Source organism: Balaenoptera borealis (genome assembly GCF_965194805.1).
Source record: "Balaenoptera borealis genome assembly, chromosome: 4".
In the NCBI taxonomy this organism is placed as follows: domain Eukaryota; kingdom Metazoa; phylum Chordata; class Mammalia; order Artiodactyla; family Balaenopteridae; genus Balaenoptera; species Balaenoptera borealis.
In genome coordinates, this window is record NC_138861.1 from 137,689,044 (window position 1) to 137,713,575 (window position 24,532).

Consider the following 24,532-nt stretch of genomic DNA (forward strand, 5'->3'; position numbering starts at 1 on the left):
GATTTTGTGGTTTTAAAATGAAATGTTCTGTTCTTATTACACACACACACACACACACACACACACACACACACACACACACTAATAATAAATAATGAAGGCAGAAGGAAACTTTTGGAAGTGAAAGATATGTTTATGACATAGATTGTGGTGATGGTTTCACTGGTGTATACTTACCTCCAAACTCATCAAGTTGTATACAGTAAATATTTACTGCTTCTTTATGTCAATAAAGCACAATAAACTGGCTTAAAAAAACACCTGAGGACTTGTTTCAGGCAAAAACAAAACACAACCAAACAAACAAAATCCCCAAATATGCTCTTGTCAAATAATATATCAATGTGATCCAGCCATGGAGTACATAAAGACATGCATTTCATCTTATTTGAAATGGATCCATCAAAGTACCAAGAAGTTGTATACTAAATATTAATAGGGGAAAATTTTTCTTGAATTTGAATAGAATAAATTTAGTCAATCATGAGTTAGAAACAAGATATGATTTTTCTTCAGTTACTGAATCTCTTTTTTTTTTTTCTTGCTTTTGGCAATGTCCTTCAGCCAAAGAACACAAGGAACACATCTATAGCTGAACAAGTTGGGTTTATTGTAATTGCAGCTTGAGATAACACACATCATGCGGACTAACCAAGACAAACCTAACATTCCCCTGAGCTTGACTAAACTTTAGATAGGCTTCTTCCTGACTATAGGCCCCTGACCTCCCTTCCTTAGAGCAGTTACTTCAGAAAACTAGCTATTATGAATTCTTTCTCTACCCTTTGAGCTGTAAATCTTCTCCCAGCCTCTTGCCAGTTTTATAACTTTCTCAAGGACCTGGGAGCCATCCCTTTGAAATGGAATCAGCAGGGAAGATAGTGTCCCTATCTCCCAGTCTCTGTGGGAGGGTAGGAGCCAACCCTCAAGAAGCATTAATCAGCAAACACAGATAGTCTAATCACACTGACTGACTTCCAACTAATATCCTCCAGTACTTTTCCACTAGCTCACCTTGGGCTTAAAAAGGCACCTACTTTTTGTTTTAGTGGAGTTGAACCTCTCTCCCCTATTGCAATAGTCTTGAATAAAGTCTCTCTTGCCTATTTAACTCTATCCTATGCAATTCTTCTTTGTTAAGAAATATGGTTGTTTCAATAAAAGGGAGTTAGGACTTACAGGATTTGAGCTTTGGTTGGGCAATTTCGGGGAGGTGGTAAAGAAGTGGGAGCTCACTCTGTGAGAACACAGGGAAATTCTATGAATGAGTATATCAGTAAATCTTATTTATTGGGAGGGAAGACTAGAGTGAGGGCAGAGCTGTAATTGGTAAAGAAGCAGCAGTCCCTCATTTAATGAGAGGGGATGATTTGTGTTTTGCATGTTGCACAGCGTCCTTGCTTTTGTCTCACTTTATCATGGTCTCATAGTGACCTTGTCTGATGTTGATGTTCTCTGAGACTATGTCCAACTGGAGAACAAAATGACCTGAATGTGAGCATCAGACCAGCTTGCAATAACATTGAGGGCTAGCTGTGAGTTCTGAACAGCTCCAGAGGCAGAGATCTGCTTGTTTTCTTTTTCAGTTTGTTACATAAAAAGAAAAATATTGCTGCTCCATATGTGAAGTTTTTAAGGACAAAACAATGGTTTTGGAATTCATATTTTTAGAAGATCAGAAGAGTCCAATTAGACATATATACAGAAAGATATACATTCTCTCTTTATCGCTTATTCTCATAATAATAGTATCTGATTAACTGTGGTCTTGGTGAACCTGGAGAAAAGCTTTACCTTAAGTCGTGGTATGAATAAAATGGCCTCAAGAAATTACAAGATCAGGGCTATTTTATCTATGCTTGCCGTATACCTTTCATTGGTCATTGTTCTTTGAGGTTGATAAGTAGCAATTTTAGGATTTATCTTGGAATGAAGGTCCTGTAATAAATAAATATCCCATAAGTTCATCTGTTTTTGCTGAGTTAAACAATCACTCTTGTCAACAAGGTCTTTGCTGGAGGTGAGATGAAGTTTTCCTGGTTGAATGATATGCCCAAGACTGAATCGTGAGCTGACAATATTGAACGTAGAAGGCCCATTCTTGCTCGGTAAGAATTCACTTGGTCAACTGACTTCAGCAGGTTCACCTTGGTCTTGATGGAATTTTCTTCTTAGCATACTAGATCTTCTATTCATTGTGTAAAAGATACCTAGTGTCTTTTACACTATGAATGGAAGATCACTTCTTCATCTAAGTAAGATTCACTTATTATCCAGAAATATTTACTGAGCATCTCCTATATAACAGACACCGTCCTAGATACTCATAAACATCAGTTAACAAAACAGACTCTCATGGATCTTAGCATTTATGAAGACAGGTAATGAACAAACAAATCAATAAATAATGTGACAACTATTGTGAATAAAAACATCATAATTGGAAATAATATATCGGAAGGGAGGTGTACAGAATCAGTTCTCTCTGAGGAACTGAATTTAAGCTGAGACCTTAAAGTTGAGAAAGAATTAGTTATGCAAAGATGGAAGTAAAAAATGAGTTCCTTCCTTTCACTCTCCTTCATAATTGACCCATCAACATAGATTTAACTTATAGCCTGATGCTGTTGTTTTGTTTTATTTTATTTATACAATGTTCACTTGTTGGCTGGGTCTGCAACCCTCATTAAATTTTGTTCTTTTACATTACTTTTATACTTAGGTTTTTATTAATATAGTTACTGTTACAGTTTGACCTATAGTATCTCACAAATAGATATTTCCTTTAGGGTTATGGAAGCAGGATACTTAACCTATCTTGCTTTTGAAATTCAGTTAGTTTTCTATGATGTTAAGGACAGTTTTCTTCATCAGAGTTTCTGACAGTGAGAAGTACGAGCCTGTATTTGTAGGTTTGATATATAGATTAAGTTCCAACAGCTTATCACATTTTTGTATAGATCAATACAGCTAGGAAAAACATGAAACCAGGGTTCCTAGTCTGTTTAATCTTTTTGTCATTTCCAATGTCCTGTTGACAAGTTTAGGAGCTGTCTATTGAAAGGGGAGAAGGAGAGAGACACAAAAAGAGAGAGAGATGGACCTCCTTTGAGGCCTTTTCTTTTCTCTACTGCAGTCTCTATAAGTGGCATGACCATATTTTATTTCCTTCTGATTCTAAATCTTTGTTGTCAATTAGGATTCTCCCTCTCCCTCACTTTGCACATCTAAATACAAAGGCATTGAATTTGTTCACTCAATCTGTTTTTGCTCTCTTTTCTCTGTCATGATCTCTTTCTATCTTGAGTCTGCATTATCCGATAGGATAGTTATTAGCCATATGTGGCCATTTAAATTTCAGTGCAATAAAATTAAATGAAATATAAAAGTTAGTCCCTAAGTTGCACTAGCTACCTTTTAAGTACTTAAAAGTGACATGTGGCTAGTGGCTACCATATTGGTAGAACATTGCCATCACTGCAAAAAGTTCTGCTGGACAATGCTGCCCCAGACTATTACAACAGCCTCTCTGCTTTCACAATTGTGCGTGTTCTCAAGCAAAACCAATCCCATCTTACCCTATAGCTTGTTGCCAAAGTTAATCTTCTTAAAGGGCTGAGTTTGCTTCCTTGATCAAAAATCTTCACTGGATTTCTCATTAACTTCAGAAGTAAATCCAAACTCCTAACCCTTATATTCATAATGCTCTAAGATCTAATCCCATTCTCCACTCATGCCATTAGCAAATATTTTTTGTTAAATGATGATACTCTATTCTGACAAAGGGAACGGTGAAACAGATACTCTCACTTGCTGCTGGTAACTTGGCATTTTTCTAGAAATAAATATGGCAAATGTTGCAAGATATGAGAAAGAAGTATACCATTTGCTTCATTAATTTCATTTCTGGTAATCTGATCTTTAAAAACTAGTTAGAGATGTGGTCAAAGATAGGTACAGAAAGGTGCACATTAAGGTGCACAGCTTAATGTTTGGGAAAAACTGGAAATAGTCTAAATGCTTAATCAATACAGAAATACTTAAATCAATTATGCTGCATCTATACCAGTGAGCCTCAGCTTTGTAATCTTGATACCACAAAAATATTTATAGCTTCATTTCCTGCTACCTCATTCGTTTCTCCATTACTCCTTAACTCCAGGCACATCAAATACTTTTATACTAAACTTTCATTTTTTTTGTATAAGCTGTTCTGTCTGCTTGGCATATTTTCTCAGTCCAGATCACCAAATGTCTACTGATGCTTTAAAGCCAGCTCAGATTTCATCTCCTTCATGAATTCTTCTTAGACTTTCTCCATTAGAGATGATAGCTCTTTTCTTCATACTCCCATGTATTCCCATGACACTTGTATAGCATGTATAATGTTATATTTGTAATTCATAGCTTATCTGTCTTTCTCACTCTCTCACAAACTATAAAATCTTAAAAGCTGAAAGAGTGTTTTCTTTTTAAATCATTGTCTTTTTAGTATGTGACACAGTACCTGGTCCATTTTTGATACTAAATAATGTTCCTGAAGAAATGAATGCAGGGAAAACAAATGTAACTCTAATCACTAATGCCCAGAGGAGTTCAGTACACACTGTAAGATCCCCGCCCCCATTTTCTTATGATCGAGTTGGGAAATCAATGTGGGAAAAGAGGAGATAACCATAGAAATGAACTGGAGGAATGTCAAAGGTTTAATTTTGTATTATTGTTAATGTTAATCCTCTTCAGGCTGTGTAAACTTTGTTCAGTTAAGCAAATACTCTGGAAGACAAAGATTTTATATTTGCTGGGAAATTCACAGTTGCTAATGTCTGTGTGTTTTTAGTGTCCTTAGGAACCTTAGCAAATAACTAACAGATTTGCATTTTCCTTCCACCTAGAGTGAAAGGTCTCCAGGTCCCTTACTGAGCAATGACATTAAATAAATACCAGAATATAGGCACTGAGTTGGTAGAAGGGATTTGGGCTGATCTTTGATTTTGGAATAGATTACTCACAGATACTGTAGCCCAGTAAAGAGAATAGAATTAAAATTACATTTATAATTATATTTGTACTCACTCCATATGCACTGTTGACATAAGGTTTTATAAATCATGACTTTTATATATCAGGCAGGTCATGTAATTTTGAAATAAATATTCAACTCAAAGTGAATCAGACTCGTAGAGTCAAAAAAAAGTCCTGATGTGTAACCACTGGTAGCTTAAAAAAATTGCATTGAAAAATTCATGCATAGTATTTTACCACCAGATCACCCAATTTTATAGCATATGTTTAGGGAAAAGGAGCACTAAATTCATCAAACTTATCTAATTTCGGATGCTTCATAAATAAATAATGAAAGAAAGTCGATAAATCCAAATCTCCTTTCCACATATTTATTTACATAAACTTATACTTTCAAGAATTTACATAATAATTTATATGGGGAAATGTTCTGCAGAGATTTTTGTTATCAATTCTTGTCAGAGCACTTAGACTTTAGCCAAATTTATGAATTTTGTTTTACACATGTTAAAAAGGAGACAGGAAGATAGTGATTTCCTGAAAGTGACAAATCAAGATACTGGAAACTTGAGTGGAAAAACTTCTCGATTTCCACTTGAAAAGAGGACATCTGAATATCAGTGTTATTGAAGCCAGCAGTGTTATCAATAAGAACGGTGCAGAGAAAGAGGTGATATGGTCCATGGGGTCCTGGGGTCCTAGGGTCCTGGGATGATACATAGACATGAGCAGTGTTTGATGGAAGGATAGTCTGGCTATTATTTTACAAGTTTTGCTCTATGGAACAAATCTTTATTTACCTATTTCTGATTTTTAATTAGTTTTTAGTTATTTAATTATTTTAAGTGTATGTTTTTGTAGTAAAATATAAGTATGCAATTTTAAAATTAATTTTATTCCTTTAATTAGGTTACCCAATCTTGGGGCCCAGAAACTATTCAGTTTCTGTTCCCAATAACTGGCATCAGCTCACATGTGGTGGCAGCAAAACCTGAAAGATGAAGAAAAACTCTTGACTGGCTTCTGAAAAGCCTAGTTAAGAAGTAGCTCCAGCCTCAAATATAGGGGAGTAAGAATGTCACCGCAGGTCACCACAGAGGCCCTCCCCAATTACACATGACACTGAAGAGCAGGAAGCCTTTGAGATTCCCTTCAAATGGCAGCAGTGCTTTGTTCTGCTGGAGAATAGCCACATGCCTGGAAAAACTCCCTCAGAGTTTGCCTTGAGTAAGTTCAGTAATTGTACTCAGTGGAACACAATTTTCCCAAAGGCACAGGGATTCTCTGAGGGAAACCACTGGGCTCCTTAGAGAGTTTTTAGAACATTTCAGAATTTTCTACTGAGTTTGTATTATATACTCTTGGCCCACTTTAGAAAATAATATAGTATATTTTTGCCTTTAAATATATTTGATTTTCATTATACTTTCTCTGCCTAGATCCTGGAACTAGGGGACAATTTACCTCAGCAGAGTCCTCTATTTCCTTTTATGCATTACTTCTTTGGAAAGAGGTAAAATCACTTTGCTGACAAAATAATTTCTAAAACTTATCTAAACTGCATTCACTGATGCAACCAGGTTATTCTCATCTCTTAAAATCTTCCCAAATTTTGCTCTTAGTATTGAATAATTTCTTTCCTTTATAACCCTCATCTGGTCTGCATGGTTTGTATTATCTACATTATCTCCTAATGATCCGTTTGTTCTTTCAAAAAACAAACCTCTTCTTTTTGTTTCTTTGTCTGATTCTTTCAACGTGCACTAAATGTCCCCTTTGCTCTTTATATATCTAAAATGAGTGATTTCTCACTCTTCACAGGTACAAACCATCTTCTAAGGAGTCTAGCTTCACTAGTGAAACCAAACGAAGAGCCCTCATTCAATCCACTATGGCTCACCCCACTCACTGATCAGTTTCTCAATATGACCCTACTTAGCTCCAGGAAATGTTTTCACTCAGGTTTCTTAGATTATTTTTTTAATCTGGGAAGGAAAAAAAGTAAAAATTCTGTTTTGAGTATAAGCTCAGTGCTGTACCCATAATGGTGGAAGGGAGGGGTAGGATAGAACATAGCTACACATCTTATGCTGACTGGTCAAGCATGCACAGGGAAGTCAGACAAATGATCCTTTAACACAGCGGTCCCCAACCCCTGGGCCACAGACCAGCACCGGTCCGCAGCCAGTTAGGAACTGGGCCGCATAGCAGGAGGTGAGCTGCGGTAGAGCGATGGAAGCTTCATCTGCCGCTCCCCACCACTCCCCATCGCTCGCAGTACTGCCTGAACCACACTACCTGCACACCGCCATCCTTGGAAAAATTGTCTTCCACAAAACCGGTCCCTGGTGCCACAAAGGTTGGGGACCACTGCTTCAACCCACTGTTAACTGGGGTGGGCAAAGTGGGATCTATGTGGGATTTCCAGAATGACCCTTCCATTCTTTAGAATTCCCTCTGGTTCCTTAGAGTGTGCGTCCTTCAATCTCAGAGCTGAGGGCTTTTCAGGGTGGGTTGGAAACCCATTTAGTTCCTGTACCACTGTTCTCTCTTCTCCCAGTCTTCTGTGGTTATCTATGACTCGAATTTATCTGATTCCTCTGTGAATGAGCTGAGGGAGATGGGGAACAAGCTTAGATCACAATGACTGAGTGTCTATCAGACAATCAGAAAATGCACACTGCAACACTGCCTACTTCCCAACACATACCCCAGGCATGAATTAAGCAACGGCTCTGTCTCTTTCTTGTCATCATAAATTGACCCATCCTGCCAGCTTAACTTTGATTTTCATATGCGCCCAACTTCAAAAAGGGAGAAGGGAGAAAAAAAGAAATCCTATTTATAACACTTTTGTAGAGATACCTTTGAACCCTTGAAAGTGGGACTGGCCATTTTCATGTTAATGGGTAGAAAAGCCTGCTGAATTGGGTTCTCATGGATAGATTTAAGGGGTATGTATTACTTCTCTGCTTAAAACCCTCTGACGGCTTCCTGTCACACGATGAAATCCAGTCTTCACCACACTCTACACGAGCAAATACTATCATATCCCTGACTTCTTCTCCAATCTTATTTCTTACCACACTTACCTGAACATTCTTCTAGGGCTCCGTTAGCCTGACTGCTGTTCCTTGAATACACCAGATATGATCCTGTCTCAGAGTCTCTGTGCTTGCTACTTCCTCTTCTTAGAACACTTTTCTTCTAAAAGTTTACCTCCCATCTCTTGTCAAGTGTCACCTCCTCAGAGAGGCTTTCCTGATCACTCTACTTAAAATAGCTTTTATTCCTCAGAGTTCTTGTCGTTCATTAGCTGAGGTTGTATTATATAAATCATCAGTGCAGAGACTTTATTCTATTCACACTGCCACATTCCCCAACATCTACAGCAATGCCTGGCTCATAGGAGTCAGTCAGTAAGTATTAACTAATTTTGTTTCTATGAATGGGTCACCGTATTAATTACTACTATATCTCATAAATGGGCTATGGTTGAAGTTCGTACTGCCTCAGAAATGCCACCCCTTGGTCCTGAGAGTGATGATGGAATGATGACTTGGAGGCCTATGGAAGATATAAAGAGTAGATTTCACTATAGCACAGTTCTTATAATCCAAAATGGTAGAGAATATTAAAGGCAAAATATGACATGTGGGCTTAATTCATTCAGGAAAAACCATCAAGGTGACACATCTTCAGTCAGTTATAACCTGTGATCCATTGAATTAAGTTTGCATTGATATATTGTCTTTAACAACAAAGTCATCTGAAACATGGGTGGCATACCTTGAGGACAGATTTCTTTACCTCCTCCAGTAATAGTAATTCCTAAGATGAATAATTTTCCATCTTAGAATGATGTTATAGGGAAAAAAATGACTTATTTCTGTTTCGGAGCTCTCTGCCTTCATCCATTCTGACCAAGAGACAGGTTTAAGAGTCAGTTACTGTGGAAGGTTTTCCAATTATTTTACTGAGGATCAAAAAGTTTAAGGGACTTCCCTGGTGGTCCAGTGGCTAAGACTCCACGCTCCGAATGCAGGGGACCCGGGTTTGATCCCTGGCTCAGGGAACTAGATCTTACATGCCACAACTAAGAGTTCACATGCCATAACTAAAAAAGATCCCACATGCCGCAATTAAAAAAAAAGATCCCGCATGCCACAATGAAGAACCTGTGTGCCAGAACAAAGACCTGATGCAACCAAATAAATTAATTAATTAAAAAAAAAGTTTAAGATGACTACCTATCATACTCAAATGGATCCACAACCAGAGAAACTTAGTAACATTTATTTAAAAATCAGCAGAGACTACTGTAATAGCAAATAAGCTTACAAAGCTGGCACATGAGTTTCCTAATCCATGCATATGATGGCTTCCCTTTCTTCACATTTGGACAGAAGGTCTAGATGCCCATTAATATCTACTTTGGGGTAAGGGAAAAAGAAGGCAGGCACAGATGTTTGCTATCAACATAACATTCTCAAACAGAAAAATATGTTCTCACATCCAGCTAAAGTCCTAGGAATTGCAGACTGGAAATTACTTTGTCAAGACTGACCTCCTCTTGGCTTATTTCCTCTGCGTTATTATGCTTACAAATCTTTTCTTTGGCTTGAGTTGCAGTACCACATGGCCTTTCTGGCACCATAGCCATGCTCATGCAATGGTAGCAGGTGGAATAGGAAAAGCTGTCCTGCACCACAAAGTGTCCCATGGATTTAAACACATTAAAATTTCTTTTGGCATTCTGATAAAAAATTAATTTAGTTAAATACAAGCTGAAAATAGTACAACTGACTTGAAAAGAAATATTGTGACTTGTATCCCTTTCCATTGTAAGAAGTTTCTTCTCTGACCATGAACTTCATCTCAATAACAACATTAAACTGCCATGTGTAATTTCAATTAGATCCCAATTTTGACTAATATGTATGGCTCTTTATATATTTGAGTAAAAAAACCAAACCCTTTATTTCTGTAAATTACAATCCGCACTGCATCCCAGCAGGTCCAACATTGTTTTGGTCTTTTTCCTTCAGTTGTGAATGTACTCCATATTCTTAAGGTTAGGAACATAAAGCCTGCAATCAGCTCATTAGTGGATTTGGTCATTATGCTCAAATTATACATCAATTTTACCTGGATTACTTGAAGCTAAGTAACAACAAAAAAAAAAACTGCCTCAATATCTGCTGCCTTAAAGGTTGTTGAATTCAATAGTATTGAGATAATAGTTTTAAATTAACATTTATATTGAACTTTACAGATATGTTATTCTTAAATTACTGAAACCGGTTACTCAAATCATAGAAATGGCATCCCAACTAGATCTTCTTGCCTCCAGCCTTTCTCTTCTCTCTCATTCATTAGCTTGTCACCAAAATTGTTTCTCTAAGTCACAGTTTAGCATATATGTCTTCTTTCTTGGAAACCTGAGATGGTGGCTTCCGAATTACAGAATTAAGTTCAAATCCCTTTGCTTGGTGTTCAAGGCTATTTGTAATCTTAGATCAACCTACTGTTTTAATCTCATCTCCTGTATGCACTCTGCTTCTCCCACATCTACCTCCTATGCTCTGACCTTAACCAACAAACCATACATTTCTAGTCACGTACACACAAACTTTCATGTCTCTAGAATTGTGTTCATGCTCTTTGCTCTGTCTGAAGTCTGAGATTCCTCCCCTTCTTCATTTGGTTAAACCCAACTCAACCAATATGCCACCTCCTTTATGCAGCTGACTCCAACCCTCTACTCTTTTCCTTACCTCAGAAAGAAAGTCATGATTGTCTTCTCCAAGTTTCTGCTTAAAGAGAGAGATGTTACTAAAAAGTAAATAAAAAAGTAAATTTCTTCCCCCTGTACCAGTTGAGCTATTGGACCTATAATATTTTGGGGTGTTCTGGTTATTTTAAACTGAAAAGGCTTCATCAAAGGCTTATGTGTAAAACCTGTGCTCTGTTATTCATGTTAATAGAACATGTCCCATAACTGTTCATGTCGGCTGGGCTGGGCTGTTAGCCCTGTGATTCACCTAAACTGCAATGCCTACCCGTTCATACAGAGGTCGTTCACATAGAGTACTCAGAACTCATTGCTAGGCCATGTCTGGTTGCCCTGATTTCCTTGGAACTTAGCTATAGCCCTGATCTCATAGACCCATTCTCATCTGCCCATCTGCCCATGTAGGGGAAATGAAGTGTGATTTGTCCTAGGATAGAGGAAGCAAAAAGATACAGTGGGATGGTTTTAGAGGGTTAGGGAAAGCTTCCAGAAAAAAGGATCCTTAACTTGAGACTGAAGTAGGAGTCAGTTTAGCAGTTAGTAAAAAAGTTAGGCAAGAGGAAGGAGCAAGTCTCAGTGAGACGAGGTGAAAAACACCAGAGAGGCAAAAGTAATTCAGTCTGGCTGGAGCAGTGAGTGTGTAGGTGCATGTGTGTGACTGTGGCCACTCCTGGGGAGAGAACATGAGAACAGAAGAGGCCAAATGTTCTAAGGAACATTTGTATGATAATTATCATACAAGGTAGAAAGTGATAAGTGCCATATGAGAGATAAAAATAAAATGCTAAGGGAGTTCAGAGGAGGGAGAATTCACACATTTATGTGTGGCTGACCTATTTTTACTAACACTTTGATAATCTTAGCTATGTGGCTCATCTCAACCATGGCGATGTTAATTCTGCAACTACTTTGACCTTCTGTAGGGGACAGTCTTTATAAAAACATCCTATTTATAATATAAACTTGGTCCAACTACTGAGTGTCTGCAGGCTGACAGTGTAATGGCATCAAAGCTGGAGAGTTTCAGTGGGTTTAAGCTCTAGATGAGTGGAGGGAACAGAAATGGAGACTTACGTTAATCAGACTTGGGGCTCATAACTGTTAAGTGTGAGCCAGTGTGGAGTTTTAATCACTGGCAGTGGGCAAAGGGAAAAATTGGGAAAATCAGAAAGTATAATTAATGTACAAATGGTAGGCTTTTTTTTCTGGGTACAGTTGCTAATGCTTTACCTATGGAGGAAGCAAGCTTAATATGTGAAGAGACATCCTTCCTTTTACTATAAGACACCTTCTGTGCACCCTATCTGTGCAGACACCACCAAAATAGAGGGACTATACCCCATCAACAGACCCATGTGCATAGCTGGTGGTCAGCCTCTACTTTCCCAGGCATGTGCAGGCTCAACTCCCCTAGCTAGTGAGCCCAAATTTGCTAAGCCTGGTAAATGGATGTCCCAATGCACCAGATGAAGAGATTAGAATTAGTTTTTCTGCTCTGAGCCCAGCTTTGTGCTCAACTGAACTGTGACCATCTCTTTTAAATCCTGCTGAACTCGCCTGGCTTCTAAGACTAAATTTCACATCCTTCCATCTTTAAGCATATCGCGCTATCTTGTCAGCAGACATAATTATTACTTTCCACCTGCCCTGGAAATAATAGTGATCAGAGCCAACATCTTGTACTTAAACCTGAGCCCTCAACAAACATTTCTAAAAGGCAAACATAGCAAATGCAACATAGTGGAAAAGCTCCAGACTTAGAGTTGGAATCCCCAACTTGCTTTAGTAATTATGATATGCTTTAGAGCATATCAGTGAATCTCTTTGAGTCTCTGTTTAATCATCTGCAAAATGGATTGTTCTGGGATTAAATGTGAAATATAAACATAAGGCTTAAAATGCTGCAGAAGGTAGGGTATTATTTATTGAAGATCAATGGATTTTTGGTATTGAGAAATGCTTTTGCTTTCCCCCCAATCGTGTATACTTGGACATTTATTATAGCCATTCAATCTATAGATCAAAGTGAAGAGTCCATTCTTCCAGACATGCAATTGGAGGCATGTCTATAGAGTGGAGATGAGTGTGATTTTATTTACCTTTTCAAGGCTATAGGCTTGCAAGCTCATTAAAGAAGTGGTCATCTTGTTAAATTTAGTCAGCTGAAAATGAACCTTGTATTCCTTTTCTAAATGGTATATTATTCCATGAAATTCATTTTCATACCTTTCACGTAGAACATGAACATTTAAGTGAAAGAACATTTCAGAAAATAGAAAAAAGGACAGGATAGTAATTACAACCAAACTTTCCTTGTGCTGACAGCAGCCAACTCATTTATTAAGTCAATGTAGTCAAGTAACAGCAATATCACACTTGATTGAAATCTTGGCCAAGTCTGACAGATGTTCTCTACTCATTGTCAATCTCAAGTATGTTTTAATGTGTTTCAAGTGGCTGGAGCTCCCCTCTGCAGATGCCACTGTTGCAAAGATCGTGAACAAATTCTTCAGGGCAATGGGTTTTGTATTTAATAAGTGGTTCATGGTAGGTAACGGGTAGAAATCATTGCTGGAAATGCAATCATAACTCTGGAAACAGCCATTCTCAGTCTGCAGTTGACGAGCCTCCTTCAAATCAGTTAAATTCAGAGTAGTGCCCCAAAGCTAGTCTGTGTGTATAACATCTCTGACCTAAAAAGTTGATAAGAGTATTTCAAAACCTCAATCTCTTTGGAGATTTAAGAAGATTCTAACTTTAGGAGACTCACAAGCCATAGAAACATTTTTAAAAATTGCTTCGGTATTTTTTACCATTATTCCTCAATGAAATTGCAATGTCTAAAGGTGAGAGAGAGAAAGAAAGCTTACAAAGTAATTCCTATTTACTTCTATGTATTTCTATCAATACTAGGTTCACTATAAGGTTTTAGATGCTTTTTTTTTTTTTTTTAGATGCTTTTTTTAAAAAAAAAGTTTTCAGAGAAATAGTTTGATATTTCTACTGGTTTATAGGTCTGCTCATTTCACTTTAAAAATTATTACCTGTGTAGAGAAAAGCCATGAGGATAATATTTTCTTTGGTCAATCTCTATCTCAAACAAATGGTTTATATATTTTGTATACTACGCCATAAAAATGAATATTGCTTAGCTGCTGTGGTGTATTCGTTTTTTCCACACCAGGATAAATCTACTTCCTATTACTAGTCTCTATCTCCAGTTTAAATGTAATAGTTCATTTCTTTTTTTTTTCCTTATTCTTCTTTATACATCAGATATAAACCTTTTAATGATCTAGAGTGTCTTTACATAATGGTCTGAGTTGAAAAACAATTTCTAAGAAATTACTTTGGTCTTATGATGCAGCAGTTGTTTAAGAGCAGAGAAACTTCTGAGAAAGGTAGGTGTAAACCTCGCTGTAAGTCAGAGGACATGTGTTGAAGTCCTAATTTCATTTATCCAACACATCGTCTAAAGGGAATGAAACTTGCAAATATTAAAGGAGTGTTTTATCAGACTTTTGCTGTTTACAACTTTTCATACTTCATGCTTGATTTAAAATCCAAAGCCTGTCAGAAAGCCAGATGGCAAGTAAGGCCATCTCTGATACATTAATATTGTTCAGCTACTGCAAGGTAGAAAAGGATTTCCTTGTTTTTGAGGAGGTGTAGGGTGGAGTAGAACACCATTGCCCTGAATGTCTTCTGGGGAGTGATGATAGTGAGAGTTTCTGTGAAAAGATGATTTCTTAAAAAATATTTCTGTATTTTTATCTGTTAGGTTTCTATAGCTCCATCCCTACAAGTTTCCAGAGCCTGGTTGCTGCATAGAGCAATTAGCTTGTGCCAGAGAGCTAATGAGTAGTGAGAGAAATCTCTGGGTTAAATGCAGTCTGTGACAAGCACAGTGGAATCTGAAAGAGCTGCTTGTTAGTTAGAAATCAGTCATGGGCTGGCCCCAGGGTTTATGGGTAGTAACTTTAGATTATCCATTCTCATCTTTCTTTGGGCAGCCTTGCCCTTCCCTCAGGCATGGTATGTCCTCTGGGGAGTTGTTAATGGCACTGCCAAAACTATAAAACATTTAAATGGAACATCAACTGAGGAAAAAATTCTTTGTGGCTTGGAAAGACAATCAATAAGATGGGTATGGAGGCTGGGAGGAGACCTTTCTTCTCTCCCAAAGAGAAGGGCAGTAAGGGGTGAGGTCACTCACTGTAGGCTGATAACTGAGTGCAAAGATGGTGGGTTGATTGAAGGTGTATAAATAGACCACAGAATCTATTAATTTCGGAGAGATATTTGTGTGTGCTCATTCGAATGTAAAGTTGAAGGGTGGCTTAGATCAACTGTAATATTTAAAGTTATTGTTTACCAAAGCAGCAATCCAGTATCCTTGGCATTCTTTTAATTTGTGGGCAGGATGCATGGGCTGAAAAATTCAACCTCTAAAAAAAGTGCAGCTTTGAATCTGTAAAAAGCCACTAGCTGCCTTAGCTGATTACATAGAAGGCTCTTTAGACCGCCAATCTCTCGGCAGGCATCCCTGCCTCATGTTTTCCTATTTATTTTTGCTGAAATTCTACCATGGATTTTAAGCTAAAAGAAAAAATAAACATGCAAGCATTTGTTTAAGAAGAATCTGGAAACTCTCTGATACGCTATGTGAGCTGAGAAACACCGGTGTGGTGGTTTATTGTATGCCACCATTTGTAACCACTTCAGCTGGAGAGCACTTTATATTCTTCTTTAAGGCAATAATTGTTAAGCATATTTTCTGCTTGTAATCAATAGCTTTTATATTCAACATAATATTTCTAAACAAAAAGAGATACTACGTTGAATGTGAAAGCCACTGATCACAGGGCGCAAACGTCACTTCCACATGCCACTCCACATGACTAACACCAAAATTCGATAGCGCTGTACCAATGTGACAAATGCTACTATCATTAATCGGTTCTTCAATCTTTGGGAACCAAGAAAGAAAAGAAATCTCATTCCCAAATTTCCAGTGAAACTTACCGACCCTTTTGAGTAGGGCCCCAACAAGGGTCCTCCTGCCAGGCGTCAAGCCAATGGAAAGAGACTGAGTTCAGTTGGAAGCACAGGAAAACTTTTTTCTTTGATCAAGGAATGGAGAGATGTGAGCTCGTGCTCTAGAGCACAGGCTCCCCGTGAAAGGCGGTGGGCGGGGCTGATTTACAGGGATCTGGGCGGGAGGGGCGGAGTTCTCACCTGTCGGGTGCAGCTGTGCAGCTCACGCTCCAAATCTCGCAGGGCTGGCGAGCGTCTCTGCGCACGGCCCACTGCCGCCATCTTGAATCGCAGTGCCGCGAGCAGCGCTGCTGCGCGCAGTGTCTGAGGTGCAGCGTCCCGCGCGGCTGTTTCGCACGAGGAGGGCCAGAGGCAAGGCCTCTGCTCTGGGCCCCCTGTGAGCAAGGAAAATTAGACGAAGCACAAAGGAAAAGAAAAAAAAAAAAAAAGGTGAGACTTTGTTTTATTACCCAGATTCTATTTTTATTTCCTACGAATCGTTCATGGGCTTTGCGGGTGTCAAAACCATGACTTGCATAGAAAAATAATGTCATGAATGTTATATAAACCAGAAAATATGATTTGAGGTTTTTTTCTAGAGGTAGTGATGAGCTTTCACATACATGTGTGTGTTGTTTGTGTGTATGTACATATTTATGAGTGTCTGTGTATGTGTAGGATCTCATGGAACACTTCCCCGGTCTGTTCCAGGACTGACGTGAATTGAACTCCCCGTTACATCTACATCTGTATACCATCTCACCCTGTCACGCATATATACGTATATGACATATACGTGACACGTTCCCACACACATATATTTATACTGACTTATACAGTTATACCCCCTTATCACCTGGTCTTTCACATGACTAAGGAAAAAGATTTCCAATGTAGCTGATTCTTGTCAGCAGTATGGCCTCTGAGTGGAGTTGAAGTTTTTCCTCTGTAAAAGCAAGCTCTGTCATGTTACAGCATTTGTTTTTTAGCTTAGTATCGCTGGCCAACGTGTAAAGTGGAGGCACCTGGCTGAGTCGGTAAATGATATGCGGTCCACCTTTAGCTTGCTGAGCTCAAAGCTTCATCCACCTGGAGGAGAGAACACTCTTACCTATGTGAAGATGCCATGGCAGAGATGTGTTTTCATAAAAGGGGAAACCTTTTGATCTGAACATCATTTTATGGTCTAGCAGTGACCTTGCTTGTATCATGACCTATGAATTTAGCTGATGAATTAGGCACTAGTATTTTTCATAAAATTTATAATTCACAAAAAATGATCATTTGTGGGTGATAAAAATCAGACGCAATGGATTATTTTCAAACTGAGAAAATAATGAAAAGATGTGAAACTTTGTAAAATGTAGCTAAGCCAATAAGAGGTGGAATTCAGATATCAGCAAGGAGAAGTGGAGTAACCAATCATCTTTGAATTAGAAATTGAAAATATAATGCAGCCGATCTTGCATCATAGATTCCATCATGATATTGACCACTGTATACATAGTGAAATCACTATAGAAATTTATTTCTCCAGATTTGATACTTTGGAAATATATTCTGAAATACAAATATGAAGGAGCCAGGTAGATTAGAGTGAGGATTTTTTTCCTTATACAAATAGATCAAAGTTACATTAACAGTACATTCTTTTAAATGACTCTGTGCCAACAATATTTAATCTCTGGTCTTTCGTCTTAAAATACAAAATAATGTGAAAAACTTAAATAGCATCAATTTTGTACTTTGCTTTACATATGGAGTCCCTGAACTAAATGAAGGTCCTTATAAACAGCTAATAGCTTATAAGCTGGCCATCTTGAAATTTTCCTCACGATAGGATTTTTATTTCTAAGTCCACAGTCTCAAAGGCAGGTTCAGTGGAGTCACTAGGGACCAAACAAGATGAGACATCAAATAACCTCTCACCATGAAAGCAGGTCCCTCTCGAAAGGGATACAGAGGAGAGAAGACAGCTCTCTGAATTTACTCGGTACATGAATAGATGAATTCAGGCTCCAAAAGAGACCACCTGCTACCCTTTATAGGTGCTAAGAAATACCAAGCTTAAAATTTAAGAAATATGATACTCTAAATAGAGAAGGGAAAAGACTGGTAATGAACTTTCAGAATAGACAAGTAGATTGCACTGGTTGCTATTAAAATTACACATCCACAGGCAGAGAAATGTTCGCTCAAATTGTACAGGGATGCCGTAGTGCTCTAGGGTAATGCTTTTAACTTATAATGAGGCATTGTGAAAAATATTCCTCTTTTGCACCTGTGTCTATGGGTTTGGGGGCTCACTCATCAGAATGTGAACTGCTTTTGTGCGTGTGTGTATGTGTGTGGGAGGAAAATTCATTTGTTTCATAGTGTTTCATTCCTGAGCGAAAGCCGCATAAGAAGAGTTGTTTGTTGTATGAAAGAGTATTTTATACCGTACTAAATCTAGGAGTTTATTATTTTGGGGACAGACTCACATTTCAGGGTAAGACCCGTATGCACCTTAGTGTATTCTGCCCTTTCCCTGGCAAAACATCCTGTAGAGATCTCCAAATAGCAATTACCTCAAGTCATAGCACCAGAAAGTGTCTTATTCTCAGCAGAGAGGCCTTATTTCCAAAAGACGCTCTGAGCAATCTGATTCAACTGTAAATCTTAATTCTCCTAATGCTCAGGTACTGAGGGGGTTTGTTGATGTTGAATAGAAGCACTAAGTGGAAAGTTATACATTAAATTTTTTTAACTGTTGTACTTGAAAAGTATTATTTTTTGCATAGTTTAGGAAACACATCTAAACCCTACATGCCCCTATTCCAGTGTGATAATCCTAAAAACGTTATTGAACCAGCAGAATGGAAAGAAAATCAATAAGCAAATTAATTAATGAACTGGGTGAATTCATGACAATTTGTAATTCCTTGTACAGACATAATATGGCATGGATATGTCGGTTACAGCAAACTTTATAACTACCAACCTCATCACAAATATCACGTATACACACGGTGTCTTTTGTATTTTTGGAATTTTCTGGTTTTGCACTTCTTAATCTAATCCAAAAAACAACTGTAATTGATTAGAATATGCGAAAAGTACAGCTTTTGCAAGCACTTTAGGGACTTAATTTAATCCACATGGCCAGTGTAAAGTAAAAGTAGAACAGGATGCTTTAAAAACAAATGGCACTTTCAGTTAGGGTAAATATATTCCTGCTAATACTTAAACCTGAAAGCTTTCTTAGTTGCAATATGCTATTTGTGATAACTTGGATTATCACACCTGAGGATGAAACATACTTAACATGTTAGGTGTGCCTCGTACGAAAGCTTCACTTTTTCTTTTCAGCTCTGTAGAACATGGAGTTCTAAGTCATCAGGCCACATGCTATGAACTGACTCCTAATGTTTCTCATACTGTGACTCTTGTCTAAAGCTAGTGACCTGCTTTGCATCTGAATATATGTAGTCAATTTATATATACTGATGTTAGAAATGAGAGTTAATGGTTTTTATAAGCGCAGTTGAGAGAACATTCCATCTAAAATGCTGAAAACGCTAATATGTGAAAATGAAGCAGCCAAAAAAGATTTTTTTATATGTTCTAGTCTTCAAGCGGCAGCCTTTCATAAAAAAGGTGAGATGACAGACAGCAGATGGATTTATCTTTTAGCTACAAAACTACAGATCAGTTTCATATAAACAGATCTCTCAGCCAAAGATAGCTTGACAGTAATTCTCTAAAATTCATCAGATCAAGGAAAATGATTATGTCTGATGACATGAAATAATGTAAAAGTAGAATATATCATGATTTCAATATATGAGACTAGATAATCCATTAAATACAACCATTTTAATGAAAATGCTTTTCATGTACCATTTACTCTTTAGAATGATACATAATTCTAATTATTTTCAGAATAATCTGAAAGCATTAGAATAATCTGAAACTACTAAAATATAGTTTTCAAGTTGCAAACAGTATTAAATGTTTTAAAAATTTTAGGAACATCAGAGGTCAGTGTGAGATTTTAAAAATATTTTTATCTTACTTATTAGACTAACATTTGTACTTTGAAACTGTATACGGAATTTAGATAATTAAATTTCTTTTAAGAAAAGATACAAGATGCATTGTGCATAAAACACTTAATCGTTTGTAGTTTAAAGCTTCTTTTACTTCTCTGTAATATTTGGGGGCAGACCCAAACCAACTCCAAAAGTGATGGAGAGAGATTCTGTACATTACAGCAAGGCTCTCAGGCTGCACTTAATTCTGGTATAATGACATCTGGTCAACATTCTAAGATGAAATTTTCAATAAATGCTGGCTGCTAACACAATTCATTATGGTTTCTCCTGGTAAAGGATGTGGGCAAAAATTGCTTTGGCTCTAAAAAAGCTTTCACTTCATTATGAGACTGGATCAATCACCATCAGTAGAAAATACTCATTGGGCTACTTCTTTTGCAGCTGTTATGCACTTTGTTATCAGGGCCTGTTGAAGGCATTAAGAAATTGTTTCTGTTAGGCAGGCATTATTGCTAGACTCCTTTAAACTGAATTTGTTTTTAAGTGTATTTCTTTAGTAAAGAGATGGAACAATCAATCTGAACTGAGACCAGTGTGCGATCACCTGCTTATCCCTATAAAAGCAATGCCATTTAGATGGCATTTTATTTGTATTTCTGCACAAAGATAAATGAAAATATATTTTTCCACTAAACTGAGAAAGGGAAATCAAGTTACTCAAAGATCACTATGCATTTGAGACAAGCGGAGAGGTTAAATTTCATGTTCAGCCCCTCTCTCCTCTTTTTAACTTCTCAAGGAAAATTTTTAAGGAAAATTTAAATGCTGCTATAGATGGAGGTTGCAGTATAAACTAAAGCTTGAAACCATATCTACCTGTCTCATCATTTCATGTCTTTTCCATTGATTTTGTGTCTGCCTTTTTGGGATCATACAAGGAAAGAATTAGATAAAACTTGATATAAAGTTTTTCAGACATTGAAATGGGTTTTAATAGTCACCTCACCAAAGAGAATCTGATGTATAAGCATTATTTTGCATTTCACACACGTGGTAAACATAATATATTGTAGCAGATTGCTTTGGACATGCTGTATTTAAATTTTTACTGCTTTCCTCTCTCCTGAGTCCTCTAGAAAAAAATTATAGAATCTTATGTTACCCAGAGTGTCAATCTCTTCAGTCAGATTCCCTTTATTATCAAAGAAAAATTCAAAAGGTCGTCTACCATTTCATAGGTAGTTTATTCTGAATGTGCCTGAAGAAAAGCATATAAATTAGAATATGTGAGCATGTTCAAGGGTTCTCACATGTCAAAGAAGTATGAATTATTGCAAATGAAAGAGATATTTGAGAACAAGCATGCTGCAGTGATTGAGAGTGACAACTAAAAAATTCCAGAATAGAACTTCTGAACCACCCCCAAATATCCAACATGGGATTTTGTTTTGCCACATCTCTGCTAGCAAAATAAGAGAGGAAATTTATCATCACTTGTCAAGTTGCTCAGTATTTCATAACTGCTAAGGCACCAAAGCATTATTGGATAAGCTTATATTATTCAACGTTCTTTAAACTGCTTGGGTATATGGTAAATAATTGGCTGGAAAATATAGTTGGAAAACCTTCTTTAAAGTAGGTGATTCGCAACTCCTCCATAATACCATACTTGTGTTGTATAGGAGTCTTGTCAGAAAATATTATTTTGCTAAATTGGTAGCATATATGGGTTTCTCTACAGGCCCTAAATGGAATAGAACTTTACACGTTTGGTATAGATGAACACCAATTTCACTGTCAGTTCTAGAGAAAAATTGACATTGTTAATGAAACACTTCTGAAGATTTGCTAAGTGGTTAACAAAGAAAATGAAGTAGGTCAGGGAGTTTACATATTTATACTAGTTTAGGTAACATCATGAATATAACAAATCAACATCATATAACAAATGAATCCTAGAATGTTTTAATGGCTCAAAAATATAGAGGTAGTTCCAGTTTGTTGAAGTGCTTTGCCCCACACAGTCATTCACAGATTCAGGCTGATAGAGGCTCTGCCATCTTCAGCTTGAAGCTTTTAGGCTGCCCTGGGTTTTGACACCTAGCAGGTAGTAGGGAAAATAATATGGATGGCTTTAATGGGCCAAGGCTGGAAATGTGAAGTTTACTTCCACATATATTTTGTTGGCTAGCACTCAGTCACGTTGTCACAGCTAATTAAATGAGGCTGAGAACAGTAGTCTAGATATGTCCAGGAAGAAGAGGTGAGCAGCCATCTGGTCTAGGCAACAGTATTGCACAGTACTCATAGGACCATGGGAAGAATAATAGAACTTTATTTATCTGGAGATACAGAGATTGCCATAGGTTATGAGATGGGAATTTTAACTTCCGAGGTTGGGACAAGAAAGTGGAATTAAGCCTGAATTAAAAATTGATGAAAGAAAGCTTGAATTTAATGATTGGCCACCAGCCATCTCATGTTCTCCTTGTTCTCCTTTCTTCTTTTCCCCTCCATTGTGCTGCTTTTTGGAGAATTGTACATTATATCACAAGCTGTAAATACTTTCTAGTTTGATTCAGCCAGTGTTTAGGTATTTTCAGCAATAGTATCAAAACTTAAAAAATACTTATTTATACTTATGTGTTAATATATGGGTCCCTATTAAAATTGAAATATTATACAGAATTTCAGTTTGCAAATCATGCAAAATTGGACATGTTTTGGTTGAAGTAGGGACCCAGAGTCTCTCCCATTCAACGTGCTCTAATCCCCCTTCCTATCCCATGTCAGACCTTAAAGCATCTCTAGGAGACAGAGTTGAATCAGCTGTTCTACTTTAATATCACCAAGAGTCATATGGTAACAGCCAGTTTTTGTGTACTTAATCCTGAATTCAGCTGCCACTATGTCTCTGAGTTTTCCAACCCATTTGGGTCATTCTGTGATTCAGTTCCTTATCCATCTCAACTTCATATATGGTATACTAATCAATATTTCCGAAGAATATCAGAATCTATTTCTTCTAATCACTTCTTATTCCAGTTAAGTCTGATGAATTCTCCATTGACCTTTTTCATTTATAATCTTTTATATTTCCTTCTGTTTGTTCTGAGTTGATCCAAATGGGCAATATATATAGCTCCTATGCCACAATTTTCATCTTAATATTCTTCACAAAAGACAATTGTGTGAATAGACTTTTACTGAAGATGAGGGGTCATCTGGAAGAAGGCTGTGTTTCATCAGAGCACAATAGAGAGACAGTTGACTCTGACCATTAACCACCTCCATCCTTAAGTCCTTCAGTGTGGCTAGACCAGCTCCAGGCACTTCCCACTGGCTGTTTCTCCTCCTCATGTCCCAGCCTTCTACCATCTTGCTGGGTTCTCTTCCCTGCTCCTCACATCCCCTCTGTTTTTCCAGGTTCCTAGGACAGCTGTCACCCTCTCTTTATAGGGCAACTAGTGGAAACTCAAATTTTTCCTTTTTTTATTTTGCAGAGTTTTTTTTTTTTTTTTTTTTTTTTTTTGGTCTTATTCACAGTCTATTCTGGTCATGCCAAGGAAACTATCTATTCATATATAAAATAGCCTTTTAAGCCTATTATTTGCTAGACAATACATTTCTTTACCTAAGAATTTTTCCACTAGATTTTAAAGAAACACTCCCTACTCTTCTCTCTCACCCTAATCTGAGGCCTGTACAAGAAGAAGCTTTAGACCTAAGATTTTTTTCTTTTGCAGCTCATGATTCAAGAAATATATATTGGAATGAACACACAGTAGGACCTGTATACAGAGACAAAGAAATTAGATAAAGTAAGACAATAAAGTCCATGTCTGGATCTCAGTAGAGACAATAAATATACATGGGTATCATCCTCCACACTGTAGTACCTCCTTTCTCTGCTTTCATTGTGGATACTACCTCTTGGGTTTCAAACTTTCTTTGCATTATTGTACCCTTTGAATGATTAATTTTTAAATAGAGGGGTTGCTCCTCAAATATGTTGAGCAGGAATCTTGACCAGGATGCTTAAAAAGAAAAACTCTTCCTGATATATAAGATTTATGATTTTTATGATCTCACTATGCACACATTTCTTGCTCTATTATCGCTTTCTGGGCCCTCCATCTGATTTCCATAATGTATGTTCATAGTGAACATGTTTATTACAACAGATTGCTAAGTTAATTTATCGTGGCTTTTCTGCATTTATATTTCCTCCTGATTCAGAATTTTAAGAGACACCAAGGCAAATCTGACAGTTACCTAATAAAGCTGAAATTCTGTCTACAATGAAGTACCTTGGGACCCTGACTGCCTTTGGCTCTATAAACGCATGCTGTATGCTAGTGTTGCATTGATCAGAATGAGTCTGCCTGCAGTGAGCCCTGGGCATGCTCTGGGCCTTGAAACTTAAGAGGAGTGAGGGACGGTGTAATCATTGTGAGAGCAGCTTAGATACAATCGATCGATGCTCTTGACACCAACAATGAACCACTCTCTAGAGGGGCATATTGCAGTTGTGAAGTCAAGCAAGTATAAGTGTGATGGGGTGGAACTTCAGTTTTTCTCCTAGTAAAGACACTACTCCAGAGGTCACAGCTGATGAATGATCAACTGCTCCATTCTT

The 24,532-nt window shown here is 37.4% G+C and overlaps 1 long non-coding RNA gene across 1 annotated transcript; it reads left to right on the plus strand.

The window, feature by feature from the left end:
- The first annotated feature begins 1,128 nt into the window (after nucleotides 1–1,128).
- Nucleotides 1,129–23,066, plus strand: LOC309627658. Its single transcript, XR_014243903.1, has 2 exons — nucleotides 1,129–2,108; nucleotides 16,100–23,066. It is a non-coding gene; the product is annotated as an uncharacterized lncRNA (long non-coding RNA).
- Nucleotides 23,067–24,532: the final 1,466 nt, after the last annotated feature.